Below are 9,759 nucleotides of genomic sequence, written 5' to 3' on the forward strand. Positions count from 1 at the left end.
AATGACGGGCTACTGAAGACCTGATGTCATTACGGATGATGGCTGTTCTATGTTCACGAAATCTACATTTTAGGGGTCTTATGGTCTGGCCTACATATTGACGCCCACACGGGCAAGTTAATAAATACACCACAAATGAAGTGTTACAAGTGATTTCAGATAGAATTGAAAAAATTACATCTGGGTTATTAAAGGGGCTAAATGTGGAGCTCTGGTGGCAGATGAAATTACATGTAAGACATACAGTTCGACCACAACACTTATTCGGTACTCCCTCTTTGTAGGCCGCTCTATTTGTCTCCTTATTATAATTAGGCCCATCTTTCTGAACCCCTTTAGTTTTCTCACTTGGATAATGTAACTTGGAGGGGGCTAAAATATTCTTTAAATTCGGGGCTTTTCTGAATGTAACCTTCGGGACTTCAGAGATGCAAAACGATAACCATGGGTCCCTGGTTAAAATAGGCCAGTACGTATAGAAAATGTTAATAATATCGTCAAAACCTTTGTTGAACGTGGTAGAAAATATTGGTGTAGAACCTTTTCCCACCTCTTTGGTACTAATATTGTACTTGGCTCTTTTTAATATGGAGACATGGGATTTGCCCAGTAACTCAAGGATTGTATAGTGCTCATTTGTGTGAACTACATGTTCGGGAGGGCTTGAAACTTGAGATCTGGGCCCAAATATATGCTGGGAACTGTGCCCTTTCATATAGGCCTTCAAAATCTTGTGTGGTGGATAAGATTTTTCTATGAAACGCTGGCACAGTTTCAAAGACTCTCTCTCATAATCAGACACAAATGTACAATTACGCTTGATTCTGGTGAACTGCCCCAAAGGAATGTTCTGAATCCATGTAGGGTGATGGCCACTGTTGGCATGTAGGTAACCATTCACATCTACACTCTTTAAGTATGTTTTGGTGGCAATACGCCCTTCAGACCCCGTAAGGGATAAGTCCAGAAAGTCTATAGTAGACTTATGTTTCTTATATGTGAAAGAAAGGCCCCAATGGTTATTATTGATGTAGGATATGAACTCTTCCACCTCATTACAATCACCCCTCCAGACAATAAGGATATCGTCAATAAACCTACGATAGAGGGCGAGTCGCTCCATCCAATACGGTTCACTGAGTATCATCGACTGTTCCCAGTGACCCATGAACAAGTTGGCATAGGATGGAGCAAAACTCGCCCCCATCGCGATACCTCTGGTTTGGACAAAAAACTCAAAATAATTATGTGTTAACATAAATTCGGTAAATCTTATGATATAATCAGACTGGTTGACTGGGAGTAGAGGGTCTGATCTTAAGTATGATGAAATGGCTTTTAGACCCAAAGTGTGGTCAATATTGGAATAGAGTGCTGCCACATCAATAGTTAGCCAGCAGTAGTGTTCTCGCCATTCAATATCCTTGACGATGGTTAGCACATGTCCTGTGTCCTTCAAAAATGAAGGCAAATGTGGAACGTATCTCTGCAAATGGAAGTCTACCCATTTAGAAATGGGTGATATCAGCGAATCCAAGCCCGATATAATGGGGCGCCCCGGTGGATTAGTGAGAGATTTGTGCACCTTGGGGAGATAGTAGAAAATGGGAATCTCCCCTTTGGCCGAAATGAAAAAACTTCTCTCTTTTTTATCAATAGCCCCGTTCAAATAAGCCTGTTCTATGAGTTCTCTTAAATCTTTCTTAAAACGTGGGGTGGGATCACGCGTTAGAACCTCATAGTAGTCTATGTTCCCTAGAATTCGATTAGCTTCCTTTAGATAATCCGCTTCATCCAACAGGACAATGCCCCCTCCCTTGTCCGCTCCTTTAATGATTAGGTTATCATTATTTTTCAAGGTGGACATAGCTATTAATTCCAATTTCTCCAAATTATTACAAACTTTTGCCTTTTTCCTTTTAAAATTATTGCAGAGAACTCTCAACTCTTTTAAGACCAACTCGTAAAACATTTGGATATATGGACCTTTGTCCGCCTGCGGGTAAAAAGCGGAAGGTGGTTTAAGTCCAGATGGAATATTTGACTCCAGAATACTCAAAAGATCCTCATTGGAATCTGAAACATCTTGTTCCTCCAAAAGAGAGATCAAATTATAAAAAATGATTTTATCTTGTGGGGTATTGAGAGACTTAGGACAGTCTTCTGAACCTTTAGACCCCCTTAAATTAAAGGATCTTACCACCGTAAGTTTCCTGACGAAGTGGTTTAGATCCTTAAATAAATCAATTATGTTCGGTAGTCTATCTGGGGCATATTTCAATCCCTTATTTAGTAGAGAGATCTCTCCCGCATTCAGGGTATGAGATGATAGATTAAATAAACCTTTTATTGAAGACACCTCAATTTGGCTGGGCTGTTTTCCACCTCCTCTTGTTCCTCTATGGGGACCCCCCTCCTTTTGGACAGATTTCGGAATAAGGGAAAATTTCTCTCTTCCATTCTCCGCGGGGGGACTGACTCCAAAACATCCTCAGATCTAGTACTGACATGCTTCTTTATATTGGGGGATGCCTGTTTGGGTTTCGCCCCTAATTCTCTGTTCTTCTCAGCCCCGCTGGTAATATCATCCATTCTAGTGGTATTGTATGTGTGGTTCCCCTCGGGGGTAAACTTTGAATTGTAGAACTTTCTTTTGTCACGAGATATAGGGGGTACGTTCTTCTTCCTAGAGACAAAATGTGCCCCATAGGGAATCGATGGTGACTCACCCCCATACTGCATATTATTAGTATTCTTGACCCTATCAACGTAGGATCTGTGAGTCTGATGGGTTCGAAATTGGTGAGGATTAGCGTTCTTAAATGACTGCGACACTGAACTCTTGTTCATAGTAACAGGCTTGAAACTATGCTTTCTTTGCCAACTCCTAATCTGCTCACTTTGATAGTCAAATTTATCTCTTTGGAATTTCTTATTTTTATGTGCTATTAAGTCTGTCTCGAAATTGATCAACCTCTGATTGACAGACTCATCTAATTTGGAGATGACAGTAGATTGTGAATGCGTATGGCCAATTTGCTGTTGAAGATCCTCTATCTTCTTCTCAGTGACAAGAAGCCTAGATTCTCTATACCTGACCAGGATATCCATTAATATAAAGGAACAAGAATCCAAAGCCCCTAACCATTCTTTTTCTAACAAAATATTGTCATTGAAGAACGGCTGTTTATCAAATCTAAGCCCTCTGGGGATAAATTTATTATCAACATATTTTTTCAGGAGGGCACTATCCCACCAATCTCTCATTTCTAACTTGAGGGTTTTCTCCAATTCAAATAACAATTTGTGTATATTGGTTTCAGGAACCGGAGTAATTTCTGCTTTATCTGAGATTCTTTCATTAAAGAGATTTGCTCTCCTATCAAGTCTATTAACGACACTATTTAGACTCATATTGATAGATAATTCCCAAAGGGATAATAATTAAACGGAAAAGACACAAAGGACACAAAGACAATTATAATACAGCCTAACTGGACACCTAAAAATGCGCTTGTATGACCATACAGAAAATAGAAAAATAGATACAAGGTGTATTGGATAACAAATATTAAAGATTGGCAGCTACATACATACACAAGCGTCTCAAATTGAGTGGTAGCTCAAACAGGATCTAAAAAAGTATGTGCGCTCAAAAAAGGATGTATGGGAAAATATAATAGCTATATTTATTGAAATACAACTCCTATACAATAAATATACTTGTGCTTGAAATAAATCAAGACAAACACTACATGAATAAAAATCACAATATCTGCATGGACCCACTATGATAAATGATGTACCAATAAACTCTCTACTGTGGATATATGTTATAGAGTGAAGAGCAAATAGTTAACCAATTGACTCTATAATATAGGTACAAAGTGCAAAATAAAATATCGAAACAGCTGCCAAAAAACAATATCACAAAAAAATCACAAAGAAACAATATACAAAACAATTAAGGATAAAGCAAATATATAAAAAATATATGAACAATAATAAAAGTACCTGCCTCGGTGTGGGCCCCCCACCGAGGAAATCACACCGAGGCAGGTACTTTTATTATTGTTCATATATTTTTTCTATATTTGCTTTATCCTTAATTGTTTTGTATATTGTTTCTTTGTGATTTTTTTGTGATATTGTTTTTTGGCAGCTGTTTCGATATTTTATTTTGCACTTTGTACCTATTTTATAGAGTCAATTGGTTAACTATTTGCTCTTCACTCTATAACATATATCCACAGTAGAGAGTTTATTGGTACATCATTTATCATAGTGGGTCCATGCAGATATTGTGATTTTTATTCATGTAGTGTTTGTCTTTTTTTTTTTTTTAATTCTTTATTTTGGGTGTGCATAGAATAAACAGGAAGCCGGTAAGCGCCACAACAGCGATATCCAGTAAAATAGGTAAACATAAGTAGTACAAGTCATGGCATACGTTATACATGCACATTTTATGGTTATTATAGTATTACGATAGTTTAGGTTGACGCTTAGTTTCAGGATGTTAGCATAATGCACATGCCATGCAGGAATAGGGAGGAGAGGGACAAAAGAGGAAAAACATGGCTCGTGCAGAGAACGTACATACAAGAGCATTTTAACAAATGAGTTATTAGTGTGAAATCTCGCTTTTTGCCTATGCAGTGAGAGAATGAGAGTTCGTACATATCTAGTCGTTTTAACTCGCTTAGCAAACTGTATTGTTAGAGGAAGAGTAAACAAAACAAGTGAGGGCACCCAATGGCCAACAGCTGTAGACTAAACACCCCATTACATACAAGGCCGCACACTGCCACAGCAAATTAGACAATGCTTCTGATTGACCAAGATCACATTAATAGGAGAGGTGATTGCCGTCTGGTCAGGTCTGACTGTTATTTAAGACTTTAACTGAATAAATAAACAGTGCAACTCTATAAGATGGGAAAGACTATGTGCTGTAAAATTATTTGTGATCATTATAGACTTGCATATCTATCAGTAGTATATTCACTAGCCTTTAGTTTTACATAGTTGAGATGCAAGTTGCTTATAAGGTTAGTGGCAAAAGCATTCCATTTTACAAGCAGTTATCGTTTCAGGTCTACTCAGAACTAAAAGATGAAAGCAGTGTGTAACCTCAAGGAATTCAAGCAAACTCCTGCACCAAAATTAAGTATGACACAGAACAGTATCGTGAGAGTCAGAGGCAAGCTGTAAACTGCCGCGGGTAGGATATACATGACAGTGATGCCAACTCTGTGTGATCCCACGGCTGGGAGACCAGTCCATGTCATCCAATGCCTATTCTCGGCAGAGTGGCTGCAGGGTCCTTTAGGTCACGGGAGGTGGCAGAGCGCTGCATGCGGATCGGGGTCTTCCTCCGGCCCCAGGCCTTTAGAGAGGGCTGCATCATTAAACCACAGGCTCGGTGGCTACGAGAGTCCGAGGCTTTCCCGTATCGGGTGTAGTGGGAGACCCAGTTGGTCATCCGCCGCCAGCGGCGGGCGGTCTTCCTGCGAGGTGGGCGATGCTTTAAGGGCTTTCTCCTTTGGGCCCTCAGCCTGGGTAGGTAAGTAGGAGCGCCCGGGAGCAGTCGCTCCGTCCCCAGCCCATCTCCTGTCTTCTCCTTTTCTGCTTGGACTGGATTTGAGGTCATGCGCTGTTCCAGTAGTGCCCAGAAGCGTTGAAAGCTATTCTCAATTCGGGTGAGTATACACTCCGCCACAGTGTTAATGTTTCCATCGTGTGTTGCGGATGGCGGGAGCGACGTAGGCCCCACCGCCATCTTGTTAGGGACTTCGCTTGAAGTGGAGGAGCTTTGTTGAGCTGCCGGGGGCCATGAGGGTGGTCGTGCAGGGCCATCGGGGACAGGGATAACCCCCACCGGTCCATAGGGGGGGGTGACAAGGCCAGTGAGACAATCCGTCCGGGTTCCACACCAGACTCTCAGCGGTCGAGCGGGACGGCGGCCGCCCACCCCGCTCCCCGCTTCAGCAGGCCGCAGGCCCCGGGCACACGATCTCCCCGCTGGGGTGCACATCTGTCGGATCTGAGGTCTTCAGAGTAGGCAGTTTGTCGTCGTGAGACAGCTGCCAGATTTTCCAGTGAATTTAGGCAGGTTTTCCGCTTAGTTTTTGTTCGCTAGGTGAGAACAGGCAGGAGCTCATCCAACTTGCGACCGACCAGCATGGCGGACCGGCCCCGCCCCCCATGTAGTGTTTGTCTTGATATATTTCAAGCACAAGTATATTTATTGTATAGGAGTTGTATTTCAATAAATATAGCTATTATATTTTACCATACATCCTTTTTTGAGCGCACATACTTTTTTTAGCTAATAAATTTGGTCCCTCGTCTTCCCTATCAGCAATGATAGGAGAAATTAAGGCTAAAATTAACAAAATTAATTTAGATCGTACATCTCTTATGGTGAGACGTCTCAGGAAAACATTTTACTTAAAAGGCAACAGGGCCTCTACTCTTTTGGCATTCAAACTCTGGCATGTGAATACCCAATCAAAAATAGCGTATTTACTTGATGATCAGGGGCGAAAAGTGTTTCGTCCTACTAAAATCAGTGACATGTTTGCAGAGTATTATAGTAAACTTTATCATTTAGAATGTGATTCGAACCTTACCCAGCCTTCTGCAACAACCATTGATAAATTCTTAGACAGAGTGACATTGCTTCGGCTGTCTCCAGGACACTTAGAAAGCTTAGAATGTGAAATATCAGCAAAAGAGATAGCTGAGGCGATCAAACTTATGCCATCCGGAAAAGCCCCTGGTCCCGATGGATTCACTATTTTATATTATAAAACTTTTCAAGAAATGTTAATTCCCCACATGACCAAATTATTCAACTCCTATAAGTCCGGGGGAACGATGCCAGAGGAGTCCTTGTGCGCACGAATAGTCACCTTGCCAAAACTGGGAAAAACTCCTGATAGATGCCACAATTTTAGACCCATTTCTCTAATTAATAATGACTCAAAGATTTATTCTAAAGTTCTCGAAAATAGATTAACCAAATTAATCCCATTGCTAATAAATAAGGATCAAGTGGGTTTTGTAAAGGATAGACATGCGCCCAACGGGACTAGAAGATTCATAAACTTGATTCAGCATATCAATATGACCAAAACGCCTTCATTGCTTCTATCTCTAGACGCAGAGAAGGCGTTTGACAGGATTCATTGGGGATATTTATGGAGAACGTAAGAAAGATTCAACATACCATTATCCTTTATCACAGCAATTAAGGCGCTATATTGTGCACCTTCCGCCCATGTCTCAGCTTCCGGTTTCACATCCAAAACTTTTTCTCTAACCAATGGGACGAGACAGGGGTGCCCTTTATCTCCAATTCTATTTGTTTTAGCAATAGAACCCCTGGCTGAACTAATTAGAACAACCCCACAAATTGTAGGAATTGTTGTTAAAGAATCCGTTCACAAAATTGGCCTGTTTGCAGACGATATACTTCTAGCTGTCAAAAACCCAAAATAATATTTGAGCCACCTCAAAGACATTTTAACTCAATTTGGCGAGATATCGTATTACAAGTTAAACGAGTCTAAGTCTCAGGCCCTTCCATTTCATTTAAAAAATTCGGAAACCACTGCCCTTAAGAAATTATACTTATTTGATTGGAGAGCTGACTATATGGAATATCTTGGCATTAATTTATGCAAAAATTTGGTAAATATGCATAATCACAACTTGAGGAAAGCATGGTCGGACCTACAAAAGGAGATGGAGAGATGGGGCGGAATGGAATTTTCATGGTTGTGGAGGGTCGCATCTGTAAAATGACGATACTACCAAAAATTCTATATTTTTTTAGGACCATCCCTTTGTCCATCCCATTATCATTTTTTAATAAAGTTCACTCGACAATGATGAAGTTCATCTGGGGGAACAAGCCTGCCCGAGTAAGGCTCACCTTCCTGCAACACCACAAATCGAATGGCGGTATCGGTGTTCCCGATATACGCAAATATTATTTCGCCACTAACACTGCAGTGGCTGTGAGCTTTAATAATCAGGTTGATAAACCCAGATGGATGGAAATAGAAGAATCAAAAATTTTACCGGTTAGATTGTCAGAATTACCTTGGTTAAATCCTAAGAAAAGACCTGGAATTACAAAGTTATTTTTATCTACCAAGACTACGCTTAAGGCCTGGGTTATAGTTTTTAAAAATGATCATTTTCCCAGCCTATATAGAGCAATGCCTATTGAGTTATTGAAAGATTATATCCCATCCTTAAAAATAGAACTTTTGAAGGAATGCTCTATAACTAATCTTGACAATTTTTTTCACGGCAATGCTATTCTATCTTTGGAAAAATTGAAACTTAAGTATGGATTAACGAATGTATGTGAATTGGATTGTATGTTAATCATTGACAAATTGAAAGAACTATATAAGGTACCTGAAACAGATAAAAACTATAAAACGCTTGAGATGTCCCCATTAGAGAAAGTTTTTTTATGTAGCCCTTACTAGTAAAGGCATGATATCCTTATGCTATTCGTTTTATAATGCCAAGCCCCTAGTTAAATTAAAACATATGTTGTCATGGGAGACGGAGTTGGGTACCCAGTACGATCTAGAAGAATGGTTCGGTTTTTTTAAAGCTTTAAAAGGTATTTCGTATTGCACCAACCACTTTGAAAATAATTATAAAATTTTATATCGCTGGTACCTGGCCCCGTCTAGACTGCACAACATGAACAATATGTATTCTGACCGGTGTTGGAGAGATTGTGGGGGTGTGGGCAATATGGCCCATATTTGGTGGTTCTGTCCTAAATTAACTAAATATTGGAAAATGATTCACGACCTAATTATTAAAGTGGACAGAACCATTAGCATTTTAACCTCGGAACTAGCCTTATTTAAAAAACTCCCGGAGTCCATTTATAGATCAGACAAAATAATCATAGGCCACATTTTGATCGCTGCTACATCCTGTTTACCTAGACATTGGAAGTCCCAAAACGGTGCCATCTCTCAGAGAAGTTTTTAATTTGATTCTAGAAAACAAGGCACACAAATTATCGCATAGAGCAAATATGCGTGGTTTCCCAATATTAAAATACAACTGGGATAAGTGGGAAGAAAAAATCAAAACAGCATATGGTCTTTGACATATTTATTATTAAAGTGCATTGATGTAAAAACATATTATTATTATTATTATTTTGCCATATACACTGTTATGCCTATTTTAATACTGGATGGCTATTCTTTTCCATTTCCAAGTTCCCCTTCCCTTCCTACCCCTAATACAATGTTTATATTCTTGTTGTTATATAAATATGTAAAACTTTAATAAAAATTATTTGAAAAGGGAATGGAATGAAAGAGCAGAGAGGTAAATAAGAAATAGAAAGGGAAGAAGAATCCAGAGAGTAGCAGTAGCTAGGGCAGTTAGGAGTAACCCCCATTGCCAGCTCACATGAACAGTCTCAGGCAGGTGGTGTCATTGTCTGGCTAGCCCATGAGGTGCCTAAACAGTATCTCTCTTCCCAAACCTTCCAAGTGTCTGTTAATACCACAGTTTCCTTGCTAGAAGTCAGTGACATGCATTCATAAGTGTAGTATTGTATTTTATCTCGAAGCTAGGGAAGGGCATTTTGCCAATTGGAAGCAATAAGATTCTGGGGTCCACCAAATATGTAGGAAAGGTCCCACTGCACATATCCAACAGTTGGCTGTCATGCCCGGGAATAGTTTATGTAATCTGTGAGGG

Source organism: Pelobates fuscus, chromosome 1 (assembly GCF_036172605.1).
Source record: "Pelobates fuscus isolate aPelFus1 chromosome 1, aPelFus1.pri, whole genome shotgun sequence".
Classification (NCBI taxonomy): Eukaryota; Metazoa; Chordata; class Amphibia; order Anura; family Pelobatidae; genus Pelobates; species Pelobates fuscus.